Source organism: Ochotona princeps, chromosome 12, assembly GCF_030435755.1.
Source record: "Ochotona princeps isolate mOchPri1 chromosome 12, mOchPri1.hap1, whole genome shotgun sequence".
In the NCBI taxonomy this organism is placed as follows: domain Eukaryota; kingdom Metazoa; phylum Chordata; class Mammalia; order Lagomorpha; family Ochotonidae; genus Ochotona; species Ochotona princeps.
In genome coordinates, this window is record NC_080843.1 from 67,920,938 (window position 1) to 67,931,559 (window position 10,622).

The window sequence follows — 10,622 nt, forward strand, 5'->3', positions numbered from 1 at the left end:
TTTGGTTTTCAAATAAAATAAAGAATAATTTAAAAAAAGAGAACGGTTTCAATGGAGTCTGCTCTACACATTGGAAATCTTTGAGGGAGAGCCGCTGTGTAGGAAGGGCTTGTGCAAATAGTCGTCCAACCCTTCCTGTGCAACTGCCATGGTTACAGCAGTGGATTGTCAGTTAGCATTTAGTCATTCATTGACAGGGTGAGAGGGAACTACTGTTTTGTCTATTTCACTGCTGAAAAAAAACAAAACAAAACTGGGATTTTAGGAACTAACAAGGTTAAGACACCCTAGAGTAAAAGGAGAGTTTGAGATTCACATCTTGGGGTTCTGCCTCTGGAGCTCACATTTTTGCCCCTGGACTCTTTTGTCTTGGATGCTAACTGGTGTATTGTCACCCGTGTGGGCAGATGTGAATTTGGGGGTTACCGTAGACACACTAAAACAGTTACTGGATATGAAAATGAATCTCATAGCCAAAGGGCACTTGACTTTCTTTTAATGATGTATTTATTTGAGAGGCAAAATGACAGAGGGAGAGAGAATGAGGAAAAGAAGAGAGAGACAGGATTTTTATCTGCTAGTTCTCCCCAAATGGACTCAGTGAAGCCAGGAGCCTGGGATTCCATCCAGGTCTGCCATGTGGGCAGAAGGGGACCAAATACTCAGACCATCTTCTGCTGCTTTCCCAGGTGCATTAACAGGGAGCTGGATCAGAGGTGGAACAGCTGGGACTCAAGCAAGTGCTCATTTAAGAGACAGCATCATAGGTTGTGTCTTAGTCCCCTATGCCACTTTTTCAAAGCGATCAACAATGTTTTACAATGCGTTGGTCCTTACTACTCTGGGGGCAAAGGATGGTAGTAGGGATTCAAAGGAGATGGGTAGAGAGAGTCGGGGGAGAGCTGTGACCACCCTGTACTCTATCTCACCCACAAGGGCACAGTGAGACCAAGAGTCCAGTCAGTCAGATTAGAGGCCTGGGAGATAATAAACCCATGTTTGACCCTGCCTGCAAGTCTTAAAGCAGGAAAACCACAGGGCAAGACTCAGGAGTGGGTGGTGTGCACAGTTGGTAAAGCCAGCATCTGTTTCCTAGGAGCACAGCTGCAGACATGGCAGGAGACACAGCTTTGGCACCTTTAGATTCGGGAGCCAGAGGACTGCCCGGGATGATGGGGCTTCTCAGTGAGAGGCTGTGCAGAGTGGGCCTATCAGCCTGGGACCAGCGTCCGGCTGCACAGGGACACTGCACCCTCCCAGTTGCGTTAACAGGATTACAGCCCACATGGCTCAGAGGCCCCTGCAGAGAGGCTGCTGTAAACCCTAAACATCAGCAAGCAGACCTGGAGAGGAAGGCTGCCTGCTTTCCTCCTTCCTCACCTTCCCCCCCCACAGTCCCCCTCATCCTCCTTCCCCACCCTATCCTAGCTCGTCTTCCTCTCCCCATCCTCCCACCACCATCTCTCATCCCTAATTCTAATTAATTTATTGGAAAAAATAATTTTAAAAAAGTGACAAAGAACCAGCTCCTGAAGCTGTCAGAATTCTCCCCTGGACCAAAGGACCGGGTGCTGTAGGTCAAGCCTGTGTCTATAGCACTAGCATCCCATGTGGATGCTAGCTTCGAATCCTGGCTGCTACACTGCTTTTTAAAAAATTTACGAAGAGTTTAATGATGTTTTCATGATAATTACATGGCTGATTGGGTGGAAAGGATCGAGGGTTAGGGATAAGTGGGTGAAATATTTATTTCCAGATTTGCTTTTTCTTTTTCTTGTTTCTGGGGGAAGGGGAGAGATAAAGGGGGAAGTCACACCTGGCTACCCAAATGTTTCAGTACCCAGGGATGGGGAACTGCCACCTAGCGTCCACCCAGGGTCCTGAGGGTTCTGCCCAAGTGGTTTGGATAACTCCGAAATGCTGTTGATTTTGCCAACCCAAGGATGATGCAGCCCTGCTAATGTCTATTGGCTGCTATGGTCAACTTCAAGGTTACTGTCTTGATATTTGCTGTCTTCATTTGGCTGGGGGAGTTGTCCAATTGCTTTGTTCTCCTTCTTCTGCTGAATTCCAGATGTATGTCAGGGTTTGTGTCCACTGCTCCACCTTTTTCATTGTGGAGGGCATACTCTTTTTTTGTTGTTATTCTGCTAACTTTTGCAACTAATGTTATCATTTTATGATACAGTTCCATAGGTCCTGGGATTTCCCTATCCCCTCGTCACATCCCTGTCTACGAGTTCCCCTGTGCTATTACTATAGTATCATTACTCAAAAAGAGTCATATGTCCATCATTGTGAGAATGTAAAATGGCAAAGTCCCCCATCATATTGTCAAGATATAGTTAACAGTTTCATTGGGAGTCCATCTTTGTCTGGAAGTAGAGATGCATACTGCATTGTATCCTCACATCTGGATATAACAGTCTCCATTGTACAGTTACTATACATTCCCTTAAATGAAAAGTCACAAAACAAAATCAACAACAGGAAGGAAAAAAGAAATTAACAATGTCATGAAGTTAAATAACATGCTACTGAATGACTAATGTGTTGCTGAAGAAATTAAAAAGAAAGCCAAGAACTTTCTTGAAGAAATTGATGCTACTGTATGATCAGTGAGGAATTTAATGAGAAAGAAAGTGTTTTGAAGAGATGAAATTAAAAACAAAAACATCAAATCCTCTGATTTTTGTTGGTGAGATATGTCTCCTGTAGGAAAAAAATAGATGGGTTTTGTTTTTTAATCCAGTCTTCTAATCTATGACGTTTGATTGATGAGTTACACATTTACATTCAGGGTTAATATGAATGGGTGGTAATTTGGTCCTGTCATTTCAGCAATGGGTTGTTCATTGATTTAGTCTTCTGTTGTTCTTTCACTGGGATGTTCTTCTCATTTGCCTTTGGTTTGGGGCGCTATTCCTCTTCTCTGTCAAGAGAACATCTTTAAGTATCCTTTGTAGGGCAGGTTTGGAAAAGTCATATTCTTTTAACTTTTCTTTGCTGTGGAAGAGTTTTATTTCATTTTCAAAGACAAAGGAAACTCTGCTGGGTATGGTATTATGGGCTGCCAATATTTTGCTTTTAGAATCTGGAATATGTCTCTCCATTATGTTATGGCCTGAAGAGTTTCCTGTGTGAGGTCTACTGAGTTTAACTGGCATTCTTTTACATGTTAATTGATTCTTTTCACGTGAATATTTTAGGATCTTTTGCTTATGTTTGATTGAAGAGAACTTGATTATCATGTGTTGTGGTGAAGATCGCTTTTGTCAAGGCTGTTGGGAGTTTTGTGCCCCTCTTGGATGTTGTTTCCCAATTCTTTCTCCATACTAGGGAAATTTTCTCTTATTATTTAATTAAATACTTTTGTAAACCCAGCTTCTCTTTCTGTACCTTCTGGGACTCCTATAACTCTTATATTTGACCTTTTAATAGTGTATTTCAATTATTGAATACTTTTTTTTTTTGCCTGATCCAGCTCTGCTTCCAGCTTTTTGTTTGTTTCTTCCTGGTGACAGGAAATATCTTCCAATTCTGAGATTTTTTATTCTCCCTCCTTCATTCTATTATGGAGACTCTCCACCGTACTTTTTTTTTTAAGACTTGTTTATTATTTTTATTACAAAGTCAGATATGCAGAGAGGATGAGAGACAGAGAGGAAGATCTTCCATCCGATGATTCACTCCCCAAGTGACCACAACGGCTGGTGCTGTGCCGATCCGAAGCCGGGAACCTGGAACCTCTTCTGGGTCTCCCATGTGGGTACAGGATCCCAAAGCTTTGGGTCGTCCTTGACTGCTTTCCCAGGCCACAAGCAGGGAGCTGGATGGGAAGTGGAGCTGCCGGGATTAGAACCGGCGCCCGTATGGGATCCTGGTGCGTTCAAGGCGAGGACTTTAACCACTAGGCCATGACACCGGGCCCTCCACTGTACTTTTAATTTGCTCCACTATATTTTTCATTTCTGATACATAAGCTTTCATTTCATTCATTTCCAGTGTGACAAATTCCTTAAATTACTTGAACTTCTGTATTACATGCTTCTCATTGTTGATAAGAAGCTTTATAACAAGTGTTTTGAATTTTGTATCCCCCATTTTCTCAGTATCTTCCTCAGTGAACTCTGAAGTTGGCAAAGACTTTTGCTCCTTTGTAGGGGAATGTTCCGTAATATTCATTGTGCCTCTGTCTCTTCTTTTGCTCTTGTTATTGTACTTCTGGTTATCAAAGTCTTCTCCTTGGGGCAGGTTTCTAAGCTGTGTCATCCACAGGACTGCAGTTGGATTTTACTTATTGTGGTTGGTACACTGCTCTTTGTTTGTAGTCACTTGTGCCACTCCCTTCAGCAAGTTCCAGGTCTGGGTTTCTTTTTCTTTTTTAATTGGAAAGGCAGATATACAGAGAGGAGGAGAGACAGAGAGAAAGAACCTCCATCTGATGATTCACTTCCCAAGTGACTGCAATGGCTGGTGCTGTGCCGATCCGAAGTCAGGATCCAGGAACTTCTTCCAGGTCTCTCAAGCAGGTGCAGGGTCTCAAGGCTTTGGGCCATCCTTGACTGCTTTCTCCAGGCCACAACCAAGGAACTGGATGGGAAGCAGGGCCGCCGGGATTAGAACCGGCGACCATATGGATCCTGGTGTGTGCAAGGTGAGAACTTTAACCACTACACTATCGCGCCAGGCCTTCTTATGTTAGATTTCTACCATGGCCTGTGTAGCCCCAGCTTCTGGCTCACCAGTCTGCACCTCTCTGATACTGTGCTGAGACTACACTGCTGTCTGTGCAATCTCTCTTCTTTCTCTGGTTGGAGCAGTTGCCAGGATTAGGGATACACCAAATGTCCTATATAGCTAGGTTGTTGGTGGTGCTGATCTTGCCGGAACCTGCTGGATGTTAGGTTTGAGGGCCACATGGACCTAACTTTTAGCTGTATGATGCCTAACACGGCATTATTTTCCCTGTGGGACAAGTATAATGCGCTAAGCTTGGTGAGTTCGCTCCCAGATCAGTGCATGCACAGCTCACGATTGTCCCTGCAGTCTCAAAGTTTTTGCTTCACTGTACAAAATGGAACCTGAGGTGCCAGTCATAGAGTTCTTAATCTGCTGGCCATCAGGTCTGGGGGCTACTTGGACCTATCTTGGATGGAACCTGTTGGATGCCCTATTGTTGCAATGTACTAAGTCAGAAATGCGTTCACTCCCAGCTCAGCACATGTGCGATCTTGTCCTTAGCCTTTGCTTGCCTACACCAAATGATACCTTATTCGGCTCTAGGTGGCGAAATCGGCTGTGAAATCCACCCTGTTCCTGCAGTGCCTGTTTGGGATCTGCTGCTCTGTCTCTGCTCCTGGTCAAATCAAACAAACCAGCATGATGGGCAGTTATTGGGCTGACCTCCTGAGCTCCTGGTGAACACCCCTTCCCACCTTGTTGCTGGTGGAGTTCTGGCTGCCAATGGAGGTCAGATGGCTGCTCGCTGAATGCTGCTGGAGCATTGGTCACTGCAACACCACACTATTGTGTTTGCTGCTTTCCTGTGTCTTTCTCCACGTGCCCCCCCTCCCCCATCATCCTTCCGTCCTCTGCTGTTTCCTGGAATGTGCCCTCACTGCTTCACCCTGGCTAATGTTTCTCCATTTGTTTAAATGTGTCCTTATCCTATTCTGCAATTTTGATTCCCCTAGGAAGGGCATATTTTTGCAGGCTAATCTAAGGATCCCAGCCAGGCTCCCCCCAGATTACCCACCCCTGCAACTCACGATCCTGACCCACTTCACAGGTGGGTCCAAGGACACGAGCCAGGCGACCCAAGCCTCTCCAGATCCCCTACCTCCAGGGCTCACAAACCCAGCACCCACCTTACAGGGGCTTGGGTCAGGTGACCTCAGCCCCTCTGGACCCCAGGCCTCTGGGGCTCATGATTCTGGCACCAGTCGACCCCAGGCTGGCATGACTCGCCTCACCTCAGCATCCACTATTGTATTGTGTAGATGGGCTCAGTGCAATCTGTCCCCCTAATCTGCCTCCTGCTAACAGCCTGGGAAAGCAGCAGAATCTGGCCCGTTCTTGGGCCCCTGCCCCCCATGCAAGAGACCCAGAAGAAACTCCGACAGCCTGGCTTTGGACCGACCCTGCTCTAACCATTATGCATTGTGGCCATTTGGGAAGTTGACCAGTAGGTGGAAGATTTCTCTCTCTTTTTTATTTTTCCTCCCTCTCTTTGTGTCTCCTTATCTCTATGTAATTCTGGCTTTCAAATAAAAAGAAATAAATCTTTAAAAAAAAGAAAAAGACTGTATTTGTATTTGTTGCTTCAAGTCCCTTATGTTTTATCCCACAAATCTGACCAGAAAAGCCGGACCTGCCTGAGCTTTATCTTAAGGCACATCTTCACTTATTTTTAAAAGGAGACAAAAATAAAGTTGGATTTATAGAAATGTAAAAATATCACGCATCAACTAAGAACTTTCAAAATTTTTAAGAAAATTGAGTTTGTTTTTTTTTTTTTTAAAGATTTTATTATTACTGAAAAGCCGGATATACAGAGAGGAGGAGAGACAGAGAGGAAGATCTTCCATCCGATGTTTCACTCCCCAAGTGAGCTGCAACGGGCCGGTACGCGCCAAACCGATGCCGGGACCAGGAACCTCTTCCAGGTCTCCCACGCGGGTGCAGGGTCCCAAAGCATTGGGCCGTCCTCTCCTGCTTTCCCAGGCCACAAGCAGGGAGCTGGATGGGAAGTGGAGCTGCCGGGATTAGAACCGGCGCCCATATGGGATCCCGGGGCTTTCAAGGCGAGGACTTTAGCCGCTAGACCACGCCGCCGGGCCCAAGAAAATTGAGTTTTGATTACATGCTGTTATTTTTGTTCAATCTACTATGTGCTGTATAGAACTCTACATTACGCCAGGCGGCTGATTTCTGTAACAGGGATGTAAACTTACTTCCTTAAGTAATATTTATGTAAGGGATAGATTTCTAAAACTTGAAATGCTTTTATAACAGAATTTTCCAGATCTAAATTTATTTATATATATCTTTAAAGATGTATTTCTTTTCATTGGAAAGGCAAATTTACGGAGAGAAGATGAGCTAGAAAAGGAAAGATCTTCCTTCTCCTGGCTTCACAAATGGTTGCAATAGGCAGAACTGACCCTATTCAAAGCCGGGAGCCAGGAACCTCTTCCAGGTTTCCCAAGTACAAGTGCCAAGGACTTGGGCCGTACTCCGCTTCTTCCTAGTGCATAAGCAGAGAACTGGATGGAAGTGGAGCAGTTGGATGGGAACTGAGACCTGTATGGATGCGGCACTATAAGGTAGGGGATTACCCTGTTGAGCCACAACACCAGTCCCCAGATCTAAATTATACCCAATGGAAACAATGAATTGTTCTTATCTTTTCATGATGCTATGCTGCATTAAAATGGTATATTTAGCTAAGCAGCCACTCTCTTTGCCCCTGTCATTTTAAGGTGACATTTCTGAAAGCATGCTACTCAGAAACAGTTTTCATGCTGAGGTAGAACCTGCAGTTGAAGTTCCTGTCCACCATTTTGAATTTTATTTCATGTCCGTCTGCTTGGAATGTAACCTTCTTTGTCCGTGTTCTGCACGCCTCTTCTCTGTGCCGTATTCTCCGCTGCCATTCTTCATCGTGCAGCTGCATTCTACCAGGTGGACAGTGGCAAACCAGTCTAGCACCTTCTGAGGAAGTTGAAATCCATGCTCTCTACTACCCAGAGATCAATATCAAATTGAATATCAAACTGAAAATATAAGCAGGGCAATAATACACTGCTGTGGTTCTTCCTTTGCTTTTTAAAATAAGCAATGGGTGATGGGCTGCTGTGGCGCAGTGGGCCAGGTCACTACCTGGGGTTTGGCATCCAGATGAATGCTGGCTCGAGTTCGGGGTGCTCAGCTTTCAATCCAGCTCCCTGCTAGTGTGCCTGGGAAAGAAGGCAAGGTAGTCCAAGGGCTTGGGCCTCTGCTGTACAGAGAGAAATGGAGAGTGAACGAACAGATGAGTTCTCTCTCTCTCTCTCTCTCTCTCTCTCTGAAGAGATGAATAGAAGCAAGCCTTCAGTGGCATTATTGGGGCAAGCCTTTGGCCTAGTGGTTAAGATATTGACATCCCATGGGTCAGGTGGGGTGGCCTAGCGGCTTAACTCCTCGCCTTGAATGCGCCGGGATCCCATATGGGTGCTGCTTCCTGTCCCGGCGGCCCCTCTTCCCATCCAGCTCCCTGCTTGTGGCCTGGGAAAGCAGCCGAGGATGGCCCAAAGCATTGGGACCCTGCACTCCCATGGGAGACCCGGAAGAGGTTCCTGGTTCCTGGTTTCAGATCGTCACAGCACCGGCCGTTGTGGCCACTTGGGGAGTGAATCATCGAATGGAAGATCTTCCTCTCTGTCTCTCCTCCTCTCTGTATATCTGACTTTGTATAAAAACAAATAAATCTTTAAAAAAAAAGATATTGACATCCTGGGGCTGGCACTGTGGCACAGTCAAGCTGCCATCTGTGGAGCCAGCATCCCATGTAAGTGCCAATTTGAGTCCAGGCTGTTCCACTTCCGATTCAGCTTCCTGCTAAAGCACCTAGGAAAGTAGCAGAGGTTGGCCCAAGTATTGGGCCCCAGATGAAACACCTCTTTTAGGGCTGCTTCGGGTTTGACCATTGTAGCCATCTGGAGAGTGAACCAGAAGACGGGAGATGCCTCTGTGCTACGTGTCTGTCTCTTCTCTCCCTGTAATTGTACTTCAAATAAATAGATAAAGTTTTTAAAGATTTATTTATTTTGTGCCCGGTGCAATAGTGTAGTGGTTAAAGTCCTTGCCTTGCATGCGCCAGGATCCCATATGGGTGCCAGTTCTAATCCTGGCAGTCCTGCTTCCCATCCAGCTCCCTGCTTGTGGCCTGGGAAAGCAGGAGAGGACAGCCTAAGCCTTGGGACCCTGCACCCATGTGGGAGACCCGGAGGGAAGTTCCTGGTTCTTGGTTTGGGTTCGGCTCACCTTCACCGTTGCGGCCACTTGGGAAGTGAATCATCAGATGGACGATCTTCCTCTCTGTTTCTCTTCCTCTCTGTACATCTGCCTTTCCAGTTAAAAAAAAAAAAAAGATACATGTTTAGGGGCCGGTATTGTGGTGCAGAGGGTGAAGCTGCTGCCTGCAATGTCATCTTCCTACGTGAGCAGCAGTTCAAGTCCTGGCTGCTCTGCTTCCCATCCTTCCCATCCAGCTCCTGCGATGCGCTTAGGAAGCAGAGGACAACTGTCCTGGTGCTTGGGACCCTGCCACCCACTTGGGAGATCGAGATGAAATGTGGAGCTCCTGGCTTCTGTCTGGACCAACCCCAGCCTTGTGGCTACTTGGGGAGTGAATCAGAAGATGGAAGATCTACCTCCCTCTCTCTCTACCTGTCCTTTTTGTCACTATGTTCAGTTAAATAAATCTTTTTTTTTTTTTCAAGGAGTTTTATTCTGGATTGCAGTTTTCTGGAATCATGGTGGTCCATTCAAGGTTTACATTTATTTTTAATTTAATTTTTTTATTTGAAAGACAATTACAGAGAGAGATGGAGGGGAACGCGCGCGCACACACACACACACACACACACACACACACATCCCCTCCATTCATTACTTCACTCCCTAAATGGCTGCTAGAGATGGAGCTGAACCTATCTAAAGATTGGCCCTCTACTACTGTCTTCCCAGGCCATAACAAGGGAGCTGGATTGGAAATGATCTGCCAGGACTAAAGTCAGCATCCGTATGGTATGCCAGTACCACCATAGAGGCTTAGCTTGCTATGCTACAGGGCCGGTCCTTATATATATATATTTAAGACAAGGTTTATTTATGAGGGCTGGCATTGTGGCATAGTGGATTAAGCACCTACATCCCACATGGGTAATGATTTGAGCACTGGCTATTCTGTTTCTGATCCAGCTCTCTGCGTATGGACTGGGAAGGCAGTGAATGATGACACCTGCTTGGGCCCCTGTATCTAAATGGGAGGCTTGGAGTAATCCCCTGGCTCCTGGCTTTGGCCTGGACCAGCTCTGGCAGTTGTGGCCATTTAAGCAGTGCATCAGTAGATAGAAGATCACTCCGTGCTTCACAATCTCTGTATTGCTTTGCCTTTCAAATAGATGAATACATATTCTAAAAATTCTATCTTGACTTGGCAGGCAGAGTAACAGAGAGGGAGAGAGGGCGGAAGAGAGCTGAGAGCAACGTGCTCTTCGCTTGTTCACGCCTCACATAGCTGCAGTCACTCCAGGCTGAAGCCAGGAATCGAGAACTCCTTCTGGGCTTTCCACACGGGTGACAGGAACTGAAGTACTTGAACCGTCATCAGCTGCTTCCCAGGCACGTAGGCAACACAGGCGGAGTGCAGCAGCCAGGACTCCAACAAGTATCCCCATCAGCAGCTTAGCCTGTTCTGCCACAGTGCTGCTCCAAGACCTGACTTTTTTCTGTGTTAAGATTTTATGTGAGGGCCCGGCGGCGTGGCCTAGTGGCTTAACTCCTCGCCTTGAACGTGCCAGGATCCCATATGGGCGCCGGTTCTAATCCCGGCAGCTCCACTTCCCATCCAGCTC